Source organism: Dipodomys spectabilis, unplaced genomic scaffold (assembly GCF_019054845.1).
Source record: "Dipodomys spectabilis isolate Male_0828 unplaced genomic scaffold, ASM1905484v1 ptg000002l, whole genome shotgun sequence".
Classification (NCBI taxonomy): domain Eukaryota; kingdom Metazoa; phylum Chordata; class Mammalia; order Rodentia; family Heteromyidae; genus Dipodomys; species Dipodomys spectabilis.
This window is the reverse complement of record NW_024870679.1, coordinates 8,366,864-8,387,857: the sequence shown is the minus strand read 5'-3', so window position 1 is coordinate 8,387,857 and position 20,994 is coordinate 8,366,864.

The window sequence follows — 20,994 nt, the reverse complement described above, 5'->3', positions numbered from 1 at the left end:
CTCTCTGACAGTATTCCTCCAAGCAGTGTTTCTATAATATGCATATCATAATATTATAAAAAAGTAAAGTACATTGTGTTTCTTTACAGTTTACCAGGCATTATACACTGCAACAGTGTGCTGTTCTTCAGCTGTGCACGGTAAAGAGCAAATAGCTCAACCATAAGACTCTTGTGATGAGGTAAATTCAGTGATATTCACAATGTTTCTCACTGATTGAAGCCTACAGAAATTCACTAGTTGTTATGTCGAAAAACGAACTTTACAACTTTGGCAGGGGGAGTTGAGGAGGGGGTAGATGGGAAGGGATGGGACGTGGAAACAAAGGAGGAGGCTACAATGCTTGATAAGAAATGTACTCATTATCTTGCCCATGTAATTGTACCCACTCTATATGGTATTTTCACAATAAAAAAAAAAGAAATTCACAATAAGAAAATAATGAATCAGTCTCACAAAGTATAGATATAATACTGCTCTTTAGCAAACAGTTATTTTTCCTTTGAGAAATACTTCCCAGTTTGTTACCAGAACATGGACAAGCTGATTGCCTGATAGGAGATAAGTGAACATTTAAAATGAGTGGCTTATTTAAGCTAGTGTTCCATGGTAAAGCAGAAGCTAAATTGAGTATGCCTAAAAACTCTTGCACTTTTCTAGGGTTTTTTTTTTGTAGCTTTTCAAAAATTTCTCTTTATTTTTACTATATATTCATTTTATGAAATAATGGGTTTATGCATATTTTCATGCATGTATGGAATGTACTTGAACATATGTACTCTATCACCCTCTCTTTTCAAATTTCTATTCTCCTGTTGGTCAGTTACTCTCCTTAAATAATCTTCCTTCTTTCTTTCTCTCTCTCTTTCTTTCTTTCTTTTCTTTTCTTTCTTTTCTTTTTTTTATTGTAAAGATACTGTACAGAGGGTTACATTTACATGAGTAAGGTAATGAGTACATTTCCTATCAAACATTGTTACCTCTTTCTTTGCTTTTCCCCTACCATCTCTTCCCTCCCCAACTCCCCAACTCCTCCCTCCCCACCCCACCAAAGTTATAAAGTTCATTTTCAACATAGTGTTGTGTACAATTCATTGTTACAATGAGTCAACCTGGATCCTTATTTCAGCATTTTGTTATTTCTCTTCCCTTCCCCAATTTATAAAAATGCATATACAAAATGCAGGGCATCAGATCAAATACAGTGAAAACAGGGGTTATGCCATGGGGGGAGAACATACAAAAGAAACAAAAAAAGTCACATAGTACATTGTAAATATGTTGAAAACAATAGCAAGAAAGAAAAAACCACTTGTGACCTTATCTTGCTTAACATCATCTTATATGGTCACATGTGCATAGCTTTTGAGCTTTTCTGCTTGTCCTAGTCATATACTAGTTATTGCAAATAAGGGAAACCATAGGGCCTATGTTTCTTTGGGCCTGGCTTACTTCACTTAATATAATTTTATCCAAGTCTTTCCATTTCCTAACAAATGGGGTAGTGTCATTCTTTCTAATGGAGTAATAGAATTCCAATGTGTGTGTGTGTGTGTGTGTGTGTGTGTGTGTGTGTGTGTGTGTGTGCGCGCGCGCAGCACATTTTCTTGATCCATTCATCTACTGAGGGGCATCTGGATTGGTTCCATATTTTAACTATGGTGAATAAGGCTACGATAAACATAATTGTGCTGGTAGTTTTAGTATGGCCTTGTTTTTTTTATCGTTTGGGTAAATTTCCAAAAGTGGGAATGCTGAGTCATAGGGGAGGTTTTATGTGGAATCTTTTGAGGAACCTCCATACTGCTTTCCAAAATGGTTGAACAAGTTTACACTCCCACCAACAATGCAGTAGGGTTCCCTTTTGGTCACATCTCCTCCAGCATCTGTTGTTATTAAAGTTCTTGATTATAGCCATTCTAATTGGGGTGAGGTGGAATCTCAATGTTGTTTTGATTTGCATTTCTTTTATGGCTAGAGAAGTTGAGCATTTCTTCATGTGTCTATTGAGCATTCATATTTCTTCTTCAGAGAAGTTTCTCTTTAAGTCTTTAGCCCACTTATTTATCAGGTAGTTGTTTCTTTGAGGATCTGTTGTTGGGGGATTTAGTTTTATGAGTTCTAAGTATATTTTAGATATGAGACCGTTGTCCTTTGTATGACTTCTCCCAATCCATGAGCTTTCTATTGATCTTGCTAGCTATGTCCTTTGCCATGCAGAAGCTCTGCAGTTTCATGCAATCCCCCTTGTCCAACCTTTCTTTGATTTGTTGTGTTTCTGGGTCTTTATTAATTTCGGCCTGTGCCAAGGAGCCCTATAGTTTCTTCTATTCCTTCCTGTAATGTTTTCAGGGTGTCTGCTTTGACTTTGAGATCTTTGATCCATTTGGAGTTGATTCTGGTGCAGGGTGATATATGAGGAACTAGCTTTAGTTTTCTATAGGTTTTAAACCAATTTTGCCAGCAACATTTACTGAAGAGGCTGTCTTTCTTCCATTTTATTTTTTAGAACCCTTGTTGAAGATTAGGTGGCTTTAGGTCTGTGGGTTCATTTCTGGGTCTTCAATTTTATTCCATTGGTCGTCAGGTCTGTCCTTGTGCCAGTACCAAGATGTTTTGATTACTATGGCTTTGTAGTAGAGTTTGAAATTTGGTTTTGATATTCCTACAGCACTGTTCTTTCTGATAAAGATTATTTTTGCTATTTGGGATCTTTAATTTTTCCATATGAATTTTTGGGTTGCTTCTATTTTATTGAAGAATGAGGTTGGAATATTCATAGGTATCCCATTGAATTTGTAGATAGCCTTTGGAATTATTGCCACTTTGGAATTATTTCCCACTTCCTAAATTCTGCTTTAATTTCCTTTTTCAGGTTTTTGAAGTTTTCATCATAGAGGTCCTTCACTTCGTTAGTTAATTATTTTTTTTGTGGGGCTATTACAAAAGGAGTTTCTTTCCTGATTTCAGCCATGCTCTTCTCATTGTTGGCATACCAAAAAGCCATCGATTTTTAAGGGTCAATTTTATACCTTGCTACTTTGCCAAAGTTTCAAATCAGCTCAAGTAATTTGGGAGTGGAGTCCATGAGATTCATGAAATACAAGATCATGTAATTTGCAAAGAGGGAGAGTTTTACTTCATCTTTCCCTATTTGGATCACCTTTATGTTTGCATCTTGTCTTATTGCTGTGGCTAAGCATTCTAATGCTAAATTCAAGAGAAGTGGAGAGAGTGGCCATCCTTGCTTCCTCATTCTTTTTTTAAATTTGTTTTTGTTTTTGTTTTGGTCAGTTGTGGGGCTTGAATCCTCATTCTTGAGTGTCCTTACAAACTAGATTTGACATGAGAGAAAACATGCATGTCTTTCTGCATCTGGCCTATTTCACATAACATAATAACCAGTTTCATTCATTTTTCTGCAAACAACAGGATTTTATTCTTCTTTATAGCTGATCAATACTCCACTGTGAGCACATGTCACATTTTTTTGTTTTGTCAGTCATGGGACTTGAACTCTGGTCCTGGGCACTGTCCCTATGCTCTTCAGCTCAAGATGAGTGCTCTAACACTTGAGGCACAGTGCCACTTCTGGTTTTCTGATGGTTTATTGGAAATAAGTGTCTCAAGGACTTTCCTGCCCAGGCTGGCTTTGAAGCAGGTCTCAGCTTCCTGAGTAGCTAGGATTATAGGCGTGAGCCCCTGGAGCCCAGCTACATGTCACATTTTATTTATCCAGTCTTCCATTAAATTATGTAGAAATGAACTATAAAGAAAAGCAAGCAAAAAGCACATTTATCTTCTCAATTTGGGAGTCACTGCCATACTTCTTAATATCATATTGAGGTACAGAAACAATGATGGATAAACAACTCTGAATATACTAAAAACCACTAACTTGCACCCACAAAACTATGGTGCATTTTACAGCACAAACAAAAGGCTTTATGGATACAAATTTTTAAAAAGTCATTTAGGAGTCAAAAAATCCCAGGATGAACCAGAGTGTGTTGTAAACAACCATAAATGTATGATAAATTATGACTCAGCATCACTGAAAAGGATAAGAAAAATATTATTATATGCCCTTTAGAAATAAGTGAAGACAGGAGCAGACTCTGTCTTAAAGGCAAGAAGAATAATGAAAAGTATAAGACTATAGTTTGGATTGCCACTCATAATAGAGGTTATGGATGAGCAATTCTTAAACCATATTACTTATGTATTAGAATTGTATAATTAAGCAAATGGATCTTAAGAGACAAGAATCTAAATGTTGATCTAAAATCTTGACACAGGAAAGAATAAGAAAAATACTAAATTTTTTTTTGGCATAAGCAGAAACTTTCAAAAAAAGCTTCAGGGGCTCAGCAACTATTAGAGAGAATTGATAAATGGAATTGTATCAAGCTGAAAAGCTTCTGCACTGGTAAGAATAAAATCATTAAGCAAAAAAAAAAAAAAACAGCATGCAGAATAGAAGATTTTCACTAGCCGTAAGACTGGCAAATCTAATAATCAGAAATTAAAAAACTAACACCCCCACAAATCAATAAACTATTAATCTATGGACAACAAAGTATGTAGACACTTCTCAAGACAAAGTGCAAAAGGCCCATAAATACATAAAGAAATGCTCAACAACCCTAGCCATAAAGGACATGCAAAAATCTGGTTATAATGTCCATTATCACAAATGAAACAAAAAACAGGTGCTAGTGAGCATGCAGGGGAAACAGTAACTCCAAAACACTATTTGTGGATATGTAAACTAGTGCAAGTCTATGGAAGGCAGTCTATGGCAATTTCTAAAAATATTAAAAATTGAACTAATACAAGTCAGAGTACACTAAAGATATTGTTCAGCCAGTATTATTGTGACACTATTAACAATAGCTAAGTTACAGGGACAGCACAGATTGCCTTACAGCAGATGAATGGGTCAAGAAAATGGAATTTTATGTAGCCTTTGTGAGGAATAATATTATGCCATTTGTAGACAACTGGATGGACCTGAAAAAAATCATACTGAATGTAATAAGCTAGGCTCAGAGAAACAAAAAACACATGCTTTCTCACATATGTGGAAGTTATAGCAAAAATATAAGCATATTTGACAAGACAAATAGAGCCATATACATAAATACAAGATTAAATTGGACTAAACTATGATACCTACAGGTGTGAACTCCAAATGTAATCCCATTGAAAAATTAACAGGCTGTTTACTAAATGAACACAAGAAAACTGAAATATACCTTAACAGAGGGAGAAGGTATAAAAAGGAGGGGAAATGGAAAGAGAAATAATGGGGGAGTTATAGTCATTATACTTAATGTACATAAGTGAAACCTGAGGAGATGGGAAGGGATGGGATAGTTATGGGGTAGGTAGAAGAAGCAACTCTGATCAAGATGCACTGTATATATAAATGGACATGTCAAATTATTATTTTTTTTGTTGGTCTTGGCGTTTGAACTCTGGACTTGGGACCTGTCCCTGTGCTCTTCAGCTCAATGCAAGTGCTCTACCACTTGAGCCAGAGTGCCACTTCAGGTTTTTTAGTGGTTTATTGGAAATAAGAGTCTCACAGACTTTCCTGCCCAGGCTGGCTTTGAACCGTGATCTTCAGATCTCAGCCTCCTGAATAGCTAGGATTACAGGCATGAGCCACCAGCACCCAGCTCAAATTAAAATATTTTTATATAACTACTTGAAGTTAAGATTAAAAATATCAAAATGGACCACAAAAACACAACATAAATGTTGAGGAACTCTAGAAAAGCAAGAATCATAGGAAGTTTACAGAGGTCTATTTGTTAATGGAATAAATTTAGAGATACCAGCATGAATTCAAGCTTGCATTAATATAGATACAGAAGTCTTATGTTATTAATAAGGATATTGTCCAAGACTACCAGTGAATGCCTGAAAACTCAGGTGATACTAAACCTGTAAATACTATACTATTTTCCTATACATACATATATTACTCACAAAAATGTTTAGTTTATAAATTAGACACAGAAAAAGATTAACTATTACTGATAAAGTAGAACACTACTAACAATGTACTACAATAATATCATTAGCATCACAACTCTTGAACTTTGGAGACACTGTTGGTAAAATAAAGGGTTAATGGCCACAGTACAGTATAATATGACAGACTAAGATCGCTACCAAGTTATAACTGGGAGGGTAGTGTAGAGAGCATGGATACACTTGATCAAGGAATAATTTATGTCATGAGGTTTTTCACACTATTTAGAATACACATGTTTTAAACATGTCAATTCTATTTAATATTTTCAGACTGTGATTTAACATGAGTAACTAAAATCTTAGCAAGTGAAACCACAAATATGATGGTACTACTATATAAGTGGTTGTATACACACACATAGATATATATATATATATACACAAAGATATATCTCTTTATTGTGCCATTTGAAAGAGCATGAATTATTTGTAATAAGATCTGAATAATGATAATCATAATAATTATTACCTCTTTTAACCATGTTATATGTTCTAATACCATAATCAAATATGAGAAACATGGAATCATATATGAAGTTGATGTCTCCAAGATGAAGGAGAAAAAAATATAAAAGATGAACCCAGAGTATCTGATAACATCAATAAGTAAGAAATTGCTTTGCAGTCAAAAGCTCTCAATGATGAGATAGAAGCAACAAGAAAAAAACTGGAAAAAAATCTATCAGCAAAGAAGGAATAATTCAGAGAATCAATTTGTTGTTATATATGAATATGAAGAAATGTTTAAAAATAAAAGAATGAATGAGAAGAGACAATTCTCTCAGTTAGAAGGATTACAATTTTTAAAAATCTTCTCTTGAAGAAGTACACTTTTCACTCATTAAGTGTGGGTTATATATAGTGAAAACCTTCAAAGACTACAATATGGAAAAAGAAATAAACCTAAAAAATGCTAGCACAAGTGACCTAGTGAGCATTAACATCAATAATAATAAGTTATGTTTGTAGTGTGGAGCAACATGGTAGAAAGAGACTGGAAGTTTACCTCTCTCATTTCCTTCCCTACAACATGTTATTCCAGTGCAAGCAAGAGAAAGACATCATAAAAATTCCCAACGATGGACATTCTACAAAATACTTGAGCAATGTTCCTCAAACTACCAAAGCCATCAAAAATAAGGAAAGTCTGAGAATTTGCTATGGCCAACAGGAAATTATGAAGACATGAAGATTGAATGTAATGTGGAAATTTGGACAGTCTCCTAGAACAGAAAAGGAGCACTAAGAAGAAACTGAAGAAAGTATGAGGAATAATTAGTAACACTGTATCAATATTGGTTAATTTATCTTGATATGTGTGTGTGTGTGTGTGTGCGTGTGCGTGTGTGTGTGTGTGTGTGTGTGTGTGTGTGTGTGTGTGTGTGTGTGTACATAACACTATTATACATTGAAGGACTAGAGAATAATACAAAAATCTAGGCTTAGAGTATGCAAGTATGTTCCTTCATTCCAATAATTCTAAGACTCTAAAACACTTTTTAAATGTTAATAATATATATTCATATTATTATATTTTAGATAGTATTTTAAGAGCTTATATAGAAGCATTTTGTGGTTGACATTACTGATATCCTAACACATCAGTATTTCCTACAAAAAGTGAAAAGGTCCAATTACAATATCCTGAATGAACATAAACTGCCAAAAAGTACTCAAAATAATTCATTCTGGTGAATATATGAATAATATTATAGAGGTCAAATATTCATAATGCCCGTTATACTAACTTCCCCACTGGGCATAATTTTTATGAAGTTCAGTAGACTTTTCTTGGGCTTTTCAGAATTAAAGAACTAAATTTGGTATGTAGTTTATTTTCTTTTCAAATGAGGAGGGGGGAGGCTGGGAAGGGATGTGAAGGGTAAACAAAGGAGAAGGCTGCAATGCTTGGTAAGAAATGTACGCATTATCCTGCCCATGTAACTGTAACTCCTCTGTACAGTATGTTCACAAATAAAATTAAATTAAATTAAAAAAAAAAAAAGAAGTTTATCACAGTTGAATTCCCTTAATTTTTTTTTCTGAAACTGTTCTTTTTGTATATACTTCTTAGTGTAAGAATTAACAGTCAATATAAAGATATCTCTAAAACCTGATTTCTTTATTTGCATACCTTAAAATGGATATTACATAAAGCCCAAGACAAAAACCTTTCAGTATTATTTCTCTGACTTGACTATAAAAAGGTATATTAAGCTCCTAGCTAATATTCTGAATTGATATGGCTACATAGTTAAGCCTCTTTTTTTCTACCCAGAACTGTACAGGGCACAGTGAACCTTCTATTTTACGTCTTAAAGTTTCTGCATTTATTTAAATAAAAAAGTTAGCAAGCCAAGTAAAACACCAGTTTGGTAAAGTTGAGTGCCAGCGCACGCGTGTGCATGCATGCGTGCACACACACACACAAACACACACACACACAGAGCCAGTTTGACACATAAATGAAAAGGGCCTGGTATTCCCTAAGCTTTACTTTTCTCTTTGCTTAACATCTAATTAGGAATGGTAGCTGTAAAACCAAACCTAAAACTATGAGATGGAAAAACTTAGGGTTTGAAATCTATTATTTTAGGAAGAAATGTACTTAAAATACCAAATATTCCAATCTTAACAAGAACGACAGGCCTCCAGAATGATTTACATTATAAATATACGTTTAAATATTGAATTCCTTCCTGTTCTCTTTATGGTACCATGCAGTATCTAACTATCTTCTTACTTTCCTTTGTTCTTTTTAAGATTACAGCACACTTGAGGACAAAGACATCAAACTTGCCAGAATCCACACACTTTAGTCTTGTAATAATCAGAAACTTCAGTGAAAATGCATTGTGATCCCAGGTTTGGACAACATAATCTAGACAAATGACTGATGACCAATGATTTTTTCTTCCTTCTTAATATCAGTTTGGCCCAATGCTATTCAATATAGTTCTCACATGAGAAAAATCATAATATTAAAGTCTATGCCACCACTCACAGACAAGTTCAGTTCATTTCTCTTTAAATTATTAATTGCTTGATTTCTCTTTTCCTGTTCTCTCTCTCTATAAATATATATAATCTCATTTATTGCAAGCTAGATAAGAAGATAAATTTGTAAGTTCATCAAATTATCAGTAATATTTTGTAATTACTAATTATCAGAGTCAAAATATAATAGGAATAGACATTACATATCATTAACATTAATCATCCTAAGGAGTTCAGAGGCACTATAGAACGTTTATCAATACAAATCCCAGGTGGATATTTTTGGGGGGTTGTCCCCTTCTAAATATTTTTAATAATCCCCAAACCTAATCTTGATGCTTATTTTTCATAAAATGTTAAATTATATATTTTTCTCCCTAATTAAGTGAAGCTTTGATACAACAGAAATTAAATTCAGTGCTTAAGGTTATATAAATCTAAATAATTCTTAAAAATGAATTTGTTACCTGTATAGAAAACCAACCTTCTATTGCATAGTACATGAAAAACACAATAGTGCAGGTAGTGAGAGCTTTTGTCATGTCTTTTTGGATGGTGTTCACATTTTACTCCAACTTTACATTCCTCAGTTAACCACTTACTTTTTTGGTGGTGTGTACTGGTACTGGAGTTTTTACTGCAGGCTTCTCGTTCTTGCCACTCTTACTCATGGCTAAGGCACTACCACTTCCAGCTTTTTGCTAGTTAATTAGAGCTAAGTCTCTAGGGTTTGTCTGTGGTGAGTGGTTTGAAACAGCAATTCTCACATCTCAGCCTCCTATGTAGCTAGGACTATAGGTGTGAGCCACTGGGTTAGTTAACATGTTTGAACAATAGACAGACAGTTTCACAAAATTAATACCAAGAAGCTGAAACATTGTTTGAATGGGTGGATCTAGTTGGAGGGGGATGGAAGAATGGAATAGGGCACAGGAACAAATATAGTCAGGATACTCAATGTACATATGTGAAAATGGAATAACTTGATGTGACTCATGGGGAAAAAGGCAGGGAGAATGGGGAGAATGATGGTAGAGATGACTTTGATCAAGATGCATTGGAATTATAAAAGGGCATTTTAAATTGTAAACTTCTTGCACAACCATTGGAGGAATGAATTTCTAAAAGAAAAATAAACATAAATGTATGTTTGAGAAAATTAAATACCGTCAAATAACAAGATTCTTTCAAATTCGGTAGTTCATCCATTAAATGCTTCCTTGGATAGAATAAGATAAATATAGGAAAAAGTAAACAAAGTATGTTTCAATATATAGATTTCAATTATATTTTTTTATTTTTCCATTTTCCTTTATATATAATGGGCAAATAAACATTGTACATATTTATAGTGCATTAAAAATAAGAGTAAGCCTAATGTTGTTAGCTCACACTTGTGATCCTAGTTACTCAGAAGGTTGAGATCTAACGATCAAGTTTCAAAGCAGACCAGGCAGGAAGGTCTGTGAGACTACTGTCTCCAATAACTTACTCAGAAAAAGCCAAAAGTGGTGCTGTGGCTCAAGTGGTAGAGCATAATCCTTGAGCAAAATAAGGTCAGGGACAGTGCAGAAGCCCCAACACCAGCACAAAATAAAAAGAAAGAGTAAAGTAAAATAAAGATCTTACATCAAATAACTTCTAGAATGTGTATGAGTTCAGATGCATTCAAGAGATCACAATAGATTTCCTGATTCAGAAAAAAAAAATCTCTTAGTAAAAAAGAAAAACAATCAAAACAAAAGTAGAAAAAATTAATATATTTCTTTTTTTTAATTTAATTTTATTTTATTTGTGAACATACTGTACAGAGGGGTTACAATTACATGGGCAGGATAATGCGTATATTTCTTACCAAGCATTGCAGCCTCCTCCTTTGTTTACCTTTCACCACCCTTCCCAGCCTCTCCCCTCCCCCCCACCCCCCCACCGATATTGTAAAGCTCCTTTTGGACATGACAACTTGTACTTCTCAGTGTTGCAACAGGTCCACCTGTATCCTTAAACAACTGGTTTTTCCCCATCTCCTCCACAAGTTATACTGACATCAAATATAGTGAAAGCAGGGGTTATACTGTGGGGGAGGGACATACAAAGCAACAAAGAGATAATCTTATAAATGCATTAGAAACACATGCATGAAAGAAAAAAAACATTGAAATACATATCTAAGGGTTCATTTTCCTAACATCACATTATCTGACTTTTTCCGCTTGACTCATACATATACTAGATATTGCAAATAAGGGAAACCATGGGACCTATGTTTCTTTGGGCCTGGCTTACTTCACTTAATATAATTTTTTCCAAGCCTTTCCATTTCCTAACAAATGGGGAAATGTCATTCTTTCTGATGGAGGCATAGAATTCCATTGTGTATATATACCACATTTTCTTGGACCATTCATCTACTGAGGGGCATCTGGGTTGGTTCCATATCTTAGCTATGGTAAATAATGCTGCAATAAACATAGGTGTGCTGGTAGCTTTAGTGTGGTCTTGTTTGTGATAATTTGGGTGAATGCCCAAAAGTGGGATTGCTGGGTCATAGGGGAGTTCTATGTGAAGTCTTTTGAGGAACCTCCATACTGCTTTCCAAAGTGGTTGAACAAGTTTACATTCCCACCAACAATGAAGGAAGGTTCCTTTCTGTCCACATCCCCTCCAGCATCTGTTGTTGTTAGAGTTCTTGATTTTTGCTGTTCTAACTGGAGTGAGGTGATATCTCAATGTTGTTTTGATTTGCATTTCTTTTATGGCTAGGGATGTTGAACATTTCTTCATGTGTCTATTGGCCATCCTTCTTTCTTCTTCAGAGAAGCTTCTCTTTAAGTCTTTCGCCCACTTACTTATTGGGCAGTTGTTTCTTTGAGGGTTTGATTTTGGGTGGTTTAATTTTTTGAGTTCCAAGTATATTTTAGATATGAGACCCTGGTCCGTTGTATGGCTAGTAAAGATCTTCTCCCAATCCGTGGGCTTTCTATTGATCTTGCTAGCTATGTCATTTGCCCTGCAGAAGCTCTGCAACCTTATGCAATCTCATTTGTCCAACCTTTCTTTGATTTGTTGTGTTTCCGGGTCTCTATTCAGAAAATTTCGGCCTGAGCCAAGGAGACCCAGGGTTTCTCCTATTCCATCCCGTAATGTTTTCAGAGTGTCTGCTTTGAGTTCAAGGTCTTTGATCCATTTGGAGTTGATTCTGGTGCAGGGTGATATATAAGGATCTAGCTTTAGTTTTCTACATGTAGTTAACCAGTTTTGCCAGCACCATTTACTGAAGAGGCTGTCTTTCTTCCATTCTATTGTTTTAGCTCCCTTATCAAAGATTAGATGGCTATAGGTCTGTAGGTTCATTTCTGGGTTTTCAATTCTATTCCATTGGTCCTGAGGTCTGTTCTTATGCCAATACCAAGCTGTTTTGATTACTATGGCTTTATAGTAGAGTTTGAAATTTGGTATTGATATTCCATCAGCAGTGTTCTTTCCGTTGAGGAGCGTTTTTGCTATTCGGGGTCTTTTATTGTTCCATATGAATTTTTGGATTGCCTCTTCTATTTCCTTGAAGAATGAGGTTTGAATTTTGATAGGTATTGCATTGAATTTGTAGATAGCCTTGGGAAGTATTGCCATTTTCACGATGTTAATCTTTCCAATCCAGGAGCATGGGAGGTTTTGCCATTTTTTAAGTTCTGTGTTGATTTCCTTTTTCAAGATTTTAAAGTTCTCATCATAGAGGTCCTTCACTTCTTTGGTTAAGTTAATTCCTAGGTATTTTATTTTTTGTGGGGCTATTACAAATGGAGTTGCTTTCCTAATTTCAGCCACACTTTTCTCATTGTTGGCATACAGAAAAGCCATTGATTTTGGGGGGTTAATTTTATAACCTGCTACTTTGCCAAAGTTTTGAATCAGCTTGAGTAATTTGGGAGTGGAGTCTATGGGATTCTTTAAATACAAGATCATGTCATCTGCAAAGAGGGAGAGTTTTATTTCTTCTTTCCCTATTTGGATCCCCTTTATGTCTGCATCTTGTCTTATTGCTGTAGCTAGGCATTCTAATACTAGATTGAAGAGAAGTGGAGAGAGTGGGCATCCTTGTCTTGTTCCTGAGTTAAGAGGAAATGGCTTTAGTTTTTCACTATTGAGTATAATGCTGGCTGTAGGTTTGTCATATACAGCCTTTATTGTATTGAGGAATGTTCCATGGATTCCTAATTTTTCCAAAACCTTCATCATGAAGGGGTGTTGGATCTTGTTGAATGCTTTTTCTGCATCTATTGAGATAACCATGTGGTTCTTATGCTTGCTCCTGTTGATGTGATGAATAATATTAATTGATTTGCATATCAAATTAATATATTTCTTAAAGTAAACAATGTTATAAGGAGAAAAGTTACTTAAACAGAAAATATCCACCAGCGTTCCTTTAAATTTTTTATACTAAAATAAATGTTTAGAAAGCAGAAGTAGCAGGCTGATCTGTTCAAAGCCAACCTGGTCAAGAAAGTGTGAAACTCTGATCTCAAATTGAGCACCAAAAAAACCAGAAGTGGGGCTATAGCTCAAGTGGTAGAGCAACTAGCCTTGAGCACAAAAGCTTAAGGACAACACCTAGGCCAAGAATTCAAGTCTCAGCGCATGCTCGCACACACACACACACACACACACACACACACACACACACACACACACACACACCACACACGTTATTAAGGCTGTATCTTTGTAGAATAGTGTGATTCAGTTAAGATTTTTATTTCACTAGTTTTTACTGTAAACTGAACCAAGTGAACTTCCCACCCAATTTTACAATGTGAGCCCTTTTCTTGGAATAAAGCCACTGTCAGCCTGTTTTACTCTGAAATACTCGTACAAACACGAAACTTCCATGCCATTCTCCCCTTAACCCCAGACTATATAATGAACTCCCTGTTTGAGATTTGCTCTTGAATGTGGATAAAAGGCACTCAAGTCTAATATACACAAAATGGCAACCTTGATTGCAAACCACATTAATGCTCAAACGTTGTATAATCAACTTAAATGGCTTACATCTATTACTGTTTTTGAAGATCAGAAACTGGACCATGAAGTAACTCAGTTCTCTGCCCAGTGTCACAAAACCAATTTGGTTTTAGCTGAGGCTGTGTTCTCATCTGGAGTTCTAGGTAATCACTGAAGCTCACCCATGTTGTTGATCAATTTCCTTCCCTTGTACTATATAGCTATGAGCCCCTCATCTGCTGGCTATCAGCTAAAAAATTCATGAATTCCTAAACTGTCCTTGTCTGCCATGCAGCTTTCCCTCACAGCATATCAGTTTGCCTCTTCTTGCACATCATCAGGAAAACATCTCTTTGACACTTCACATTTGGAAGTATCAATCATGGTATTCTAAGATTCTATGAACCCTTCTTACAAAACATAACCTAAACTAGTTGATACACTTTTCTGGACTCATTTTCTCTTTATATCTTCCTTCACATAATTTAAAATTTTAATTTAAATGATATTTAGATGATTTAAATTTTAGGCTTCTTGCCTTTCTTTGGCTTTCTTCATACTGTGGATAAAAGTCAAACTTCTAAAACTTCTAAACAAAGCCTCACTAGGTCTTCTACCCTAATGTTTGAATTTGACCTCTCCACGATCAAGTGATAAAACTTAATCGCCAATTGTGGCAGGATTAAATAAGGTCTTTTGGGCATAAGGTCTTTACCATCATGAATGGATTTAGTTCCTTATTTTTAAAAAAAGGCATCATGGGGAGTTCACCTCTGTTTTGACTTTGTGAGAACTCTATATTCCTCCCCTCTAAAGGAGATAGAAATATGACATCACTTGAGATGCAGAGAACATTCTTAACCAGACACTAAAACAGCAGCTACCTGAACTTGGACTTCTCATCTTCCACAGCGGTGAGAATTAATTGTCCATTGCTTGAGAATGACCCAGTCTGTTAGTTTATTATAGCAGAAAGAAGACTTCTCTGAAGACATTTAAATGACTGAAGAAAGAGAGCCATCTTGGTAACCATCACAGGGAAGAGTAAATCAAGCAGAAAAGATGGCCAGTGTACAAAATTGGAAGCAGAGATTAAGAGTACAGAGTTGAGGCTCTAAATGAAGCACATTATGAGCAACACTACTTATCATGAGAAAAATGGTGGGCTAACTGCACAATTTCGACTCTTCTAGGAAAGACACATTGTCCATTGTGAGAAAAGATCTTTTCCATCAAAGTAGCTTGCTTCCTTTCCTTTCCTAATCTTTAGAAAATTGTTTGCCCTAAGGGAGGTGAAGGGTAAACAAAGGAGGAGGCTGCAATGCTTGGTAAGAAATGTATGCATTATCCTGCCCATGTAATTGTAACCCCTCTGTACAGTATGTTCACAAATAAAATAAAATTTAAAAAAAAGAAAATTGTTTGCCCAGGTGGCTTGCTCTTGTTAATTATATTTTAGTTACATGCATTCTTTTTCTGACCACTTCAATTATGACATCCTGTTAGAAGCTCCTTGAATTTTAGTTATATCCTAAGTATAGCCTTTTGCAGATGAGCTAGGCTAATGTGAACAGAAGGGCAAGGCCTGCTAGGTAAGGGATAAAAATGGAGCAGTCTGCCTGCTCTGTGTGCTTGCTTGCCAGAATTTTGGGTTGATGGGGCATCCTTCTTCAGAAGTAAAGGTTTCCCTGCTGAGTTCCTTTTGGAACTGGGGTCCTTATTCCCATGTGACACCCCAACATCCCAAGCTAACACCATGAAAAGTGCTACTCTGACTAGAACCAATGTCTTTCAGCATTGATTTTCTTTGGCCCCATGGCATATTTAAGCTGCTAGCATCACAGAGTATTTTGTGTATTTCTTTGAAGGTCTACAGTTGTTTAGGTCTTATACCAGCTCTTGAAAAGTACAAATACTGAGTAGTTACAAGGAATTCCTCTGGGCTTATTTTGATCATTTCCCTTTTTCGTAGGACTACTAACGTAGGTTTAAAACAGTGTCCGCTGTATCTTATGTAGCCCACATCCAACACAAATGAAAAGAAATAACTTCAGTTGGTGTTGGTAAAATTATTCTTTATTTACAACACAAGATGCCTCAGCCTGACTTTTCAGTTTCAAATCTCTGTGTCCAGCAAGTCAGAAAAGCACTCATCAAGTTCTGTCTGTGCTCACATTTTCCTTGAGGTTAAGTGGGATGTCACCTGTTTTACTGCAGGGGATTCAGAACACCCTTCAAATTCCTGCCTCCTGTCTGAATCATTAAACCATGTGTATGAACACTGACATTTACAAATCTAATCTTTATTTTCAGATATAAGTAGCATGTAGCTTTGACTGTTATTCTATTTGGATTGTGAGATTGAAAAATATGCAGAATCGAGTATATATTTAAGAAAGGAAACCAGTGCTATATGGCTTTGGTATGACTCCACTCTCTGCTTTTCAACAGCAGTTTGACAGAGACCAAGTTATTTAACCTTGCTCGTGGATCCTTCTTCTATAAAATGCTGAAAATAATAGCAAAAGTGTCACATGGCTATTAAAATGAAATTAACTCTATGAATATTCTTTTATATAATCATATATACATAGCATTCATATATTATTACATTATACCCTGCTGTACACACAAATACAGCTGGGGATGAATATATACTATTACATATCACTTAGCTCTCTCAGAAATCTACTGTCTCTAAAAGTCACACCACTTATCTAAGAAGAAAAGATCACTGCATGGTTTTTTTTAATGCATTTATGGTTCTCTATCTTCAGATTTTAGTTCTTACTGTCCTTAAGGTATATGAGGTTTTAAAAATCAGAAACCTGGCTTTCTAGTGTTCTCTTAAATATTCAAAAAAGAGGCAAAGTGTAATGTCTGGTTCATATTTATTTCATTGTATTGTTGTATAATGTCACTAAAATTTAGATTAGTTCTACCTCAACAACCTGTTCTACATTTATATTTCCTGCTCTTTTATCAGGCATATATTTATGTATGCTAGACATATCTTTCTTTGGAACCCTGCTATATTGCAATCTCCTTATAAAGAAACTCTGTAGTTTACTAATTACATATTCTTCCTGTGACACAGAACAGAATCTGCGCATAGAAAACCATAGTCTAGGAGGAGGTGGGATATTACAGTAAACGGTGAAATGATTCAAAGGGACATGGATTAATCCTCACTCAACCACTTGATAACTTGGGTCATATGGTGGCTCTGGATTGTGGTTATATCCACTAGTCACTGAATTCCTGATCTACAAAGATGTTAAGACAAATAATTTTGGAAGAATTTTAGCTATTTTTATTGTTATTATTACACTTAATTACACTTCATGGTATTTTCCCACAAAGAGGAATACATTGGAATGTATTTTATAAATAAGTTTATGAATAAGTTAAATAATTCAGTAAATTATCTAAACAACTCATAGATTGGAAGAAAATTTTGTCTGAAATATAACCCTAGTTGTTTTAATTCCATCATTTATAAGAAAGTAAAGATAGAGGAAAGAATTTCAGAAAAAATAAAATTCTAGAAAACTACTAGATGAATTGAGTGAAAAAAGTAAATGTTTTGTTGTTCCAATATAGCTTAACATGATCAGTCATGATAAAAAATGTATGTTAGTTTCAATATTTATTCTAAAGCAGTTAGGTGTCCTGTGTTCTCCAGGAGATGATTTCATATCATCTAATCCAAATGCTACTTTCTAGGTCAATTCTAGATAGAGATTGTGTTTACTACTAATAATACCAGGTCCTTATTGTGCTCAATGTTAAATTGGGTTTCAATGGTAATATTACATAAGGGACTTAAAATATTATAAGTTCTCCAATTTTCATCTGTAATTTATAATAACAGCATACCCTGAACTTTTTAAAACAAATAGTACCTTGAACTTTGTTCTTCAGTTGTTTCATATTTAATCCATGAGTTTGCTGAGTTCTTGGCCATCTGACTGAGTAAAGAACTAAAATAGAGTAGTCATCGTTTATCTGTGGTTTGGCCATTTGCTGTTTCAGTTACCAGCAGTCAGCCACAGCCCAAATATATTAAATTGAAAATTCCAGAACTGATTCCTAAGTTCTAATTTATGCCGTTCTGAGTTGTGATGGGTAGCTCAAAGAAATCTTCCCTCATCCCATCCTATCTTCTCTGAACACAAGTTATATCTTTGTCCAGCACATCCCCTTCCCTCTCCATCATTCCCTTTACTCCTTTCTTCTCCCTTCCCTTCCTCTCCAGTCTTCTCTTTTCTCTTGGTAGTGTGTTTCCATTGGCTCATACTACATCAGAAAATTTCCCACACAGTATGACTATTGAAAATAGCCAATACTTAGCTATAGATGAGACTAGTTGCAGTAAAAGCTAAAGGCTTACTCACTGCAGCTGCCAAGTATACAAACAGAAGTGTGCTGGCTTAAGCAATTAGAGCAAGGAGAATCAAAAGAGTAGCTTGCAGCTACTTGTGCTTGGAGTACCACGTTATGAATGGAAGTTTCACTGGAATTCAAATGAGGTTACAGCATGGCAAAGTCAAGGGATGCTACGAAACTTACATTAACTGAAAGGGATGGTAGCTATTTTCCTGTGAAGTTCACCTTCCTCATAAGTGTACAATATCTAACTTATAATCCTTAATACATCAGTGTGGAAAATCACAGACTTATTTTTATAAGTAAGCCTACTTTCTCATGGGGATCCCTATTTTGCTGGGTAGTAGAAATAAACTTAGGTGTTCAGAGTAAACTCAGCAATTTCAGGTCCCTATCTTCCATTCTACAAACACTCCTTTACTAAGAATGTAGCTAAGCTTCGAAGATCAAAGAGTGTACCACTCAATTAGGTTGTATCTCATTTTCAATGACCATGTCATGTTAACAACTATGGTGGCATGCATATTTTCTCCTGTTCTCTGTAAAGTTATGCAAATGCCAACCCCATCATCCCCTAACCAACAAAATTTGTCATTCAGTCTATTGATTTTTCTATGGCAAACCTCAACCCAAGGGAAACTCTCTGGGACCTATTAATGGGATGAGAAATTTCTAGACATCATCATAACACTGTCTCTTGAACACTTACCTATCAGAACTAACTTGTTTGCCATGCAAGAGGGAGATGACATGGCTGCAGGCAAGAAAGAATAAGAGTATACAAAGCCTGCCTTCTCTAAGCTCTACTTTGGAGGTACACTTCTTTTAAGTTCTAGAATCCCAAATATCCGGATATGCTTAGTTTCCAAATTCCATAAAGGTATTGGGGAAATGAAGTCTATCAAAAGCCGCTTTCAAGTACCGTACTAGCATCTAAATATTTCCCCCCCTTTTTTAGCTTCTTTTCCTTTTCTCTGCACAAGTTTTCTTTTTCTTACGGGATTTAAAAGGCTGTTTTGGGTTAGTAATCTGTTAGTACACTGGTCCAGTGGCTCATGCCATCAGGTATTTAGGAGGTTGAGATTATGAAGGCTCTGGTTCTAGACCAAGCCTGAGCCAAAAAAAAGGCTGTTGACACTAATAAGACTAACATTAACACTACTACTAATAATGAGTTGATCTACTATTAAATCTTGGCTTTTTGTCTCCTGTTATTTAATTTGTTTGTACAGTTCTGGGACTTGAACTCAGGGCCTGAAAGCTGTCCTTTAGCTTTTTCATTCAAAAGCTGGCACTTCACCACTTGACCCACAAACCCACTTCTGACAGATTGGTATTTAGAGATAAGAGTCTCATGGACTTTCCTACCTGGGTTGGCTTCCAGCTGTGATGATTAGATCTCAGCCTCCTGAGTAGCTAGGATTATAAGTGTGAGCCATTAGTGCCTGACTACTTTATTTGTTTTTCTTTTTTAAAACTATCTTTCTTTACTTAGCTTTACTTTTGAGCTATAAATAACTACTTTGACTCACATTTGTTCCACTGCTCATCCTTTTTTTTCCCCCTAAGACAAGTTCAGAGTTTCTGCTGGCATATAAAATTGAAGTTTAGTGGGTAGTGAATATCGGAAAAAAAATACATGTAATAATTAAAATACCAGAAAAAAATCCTAAAATATTATTCTCCCACATAAAGAGCAGGAAATTCGGTATATTAAGAAAGATCTATCTATCTATCTATCTATCTATCTAGTTTCATAAACAGCTCTATTATTTACCTTTAAAAAAAAGTATTTTCTTAGACTGCTATAATTTCTACTAAAATAGACCTTCAAATTAGAGCTATATTAAATACTGTATAGATTACCATTCTCAAGCAAATTATCAGGATTTTCATAATGTAAGGAAGAAATTTGGCTTTTTTCAGGAAGCTGTATCAAATCAGCTTTATTTGATTAATGACAACTATCATCTTCGGAAAATTTAGTGGTATTCAGATGCATGCAATAAAATTCCAGCACTGTAAATCTCACTTAGTCATTGAAATATTTGATCAAATAAATTTCCAAAAACAGCTCAAAAGTCTCCATTAAGAAGCCTGTCAAGCTGGGTGCTGATGCCTCACACCTGTAAATCTACATGTTCAGGAGGGTAAGATCTGAGAACCGAGATTTGAAGCCAAGGAAGAAAAGTCAGTGAAACTCTTTATCTCTAATTAATCACCAAAATGCCAGAAATGGAGCTGTGGCTTAAGTGGTAGACTGCTAGACTTGAACACAAAACACAGGGTCTGAATTCAAGTCCCAGAACTGGCACACATAGACACACACACACACACACACACAGAGTTTTTGAAGAGGTGGAGGTGTTGCTCAAGTGTCAGAACACTAGCCTTGAGTGAAAAAAGTTAAATGAACCAGATAATAATGTCCTAAGTTCAAGAAAGAATAAGAATTTGGGCTCAATACACCCAAATTCTTTCAATCTGCATATTATCCATATTTTATAAAGTATTCCTAAGATGCCTGAACATTTTTGAAATTTTAAATGAGTTAATTTT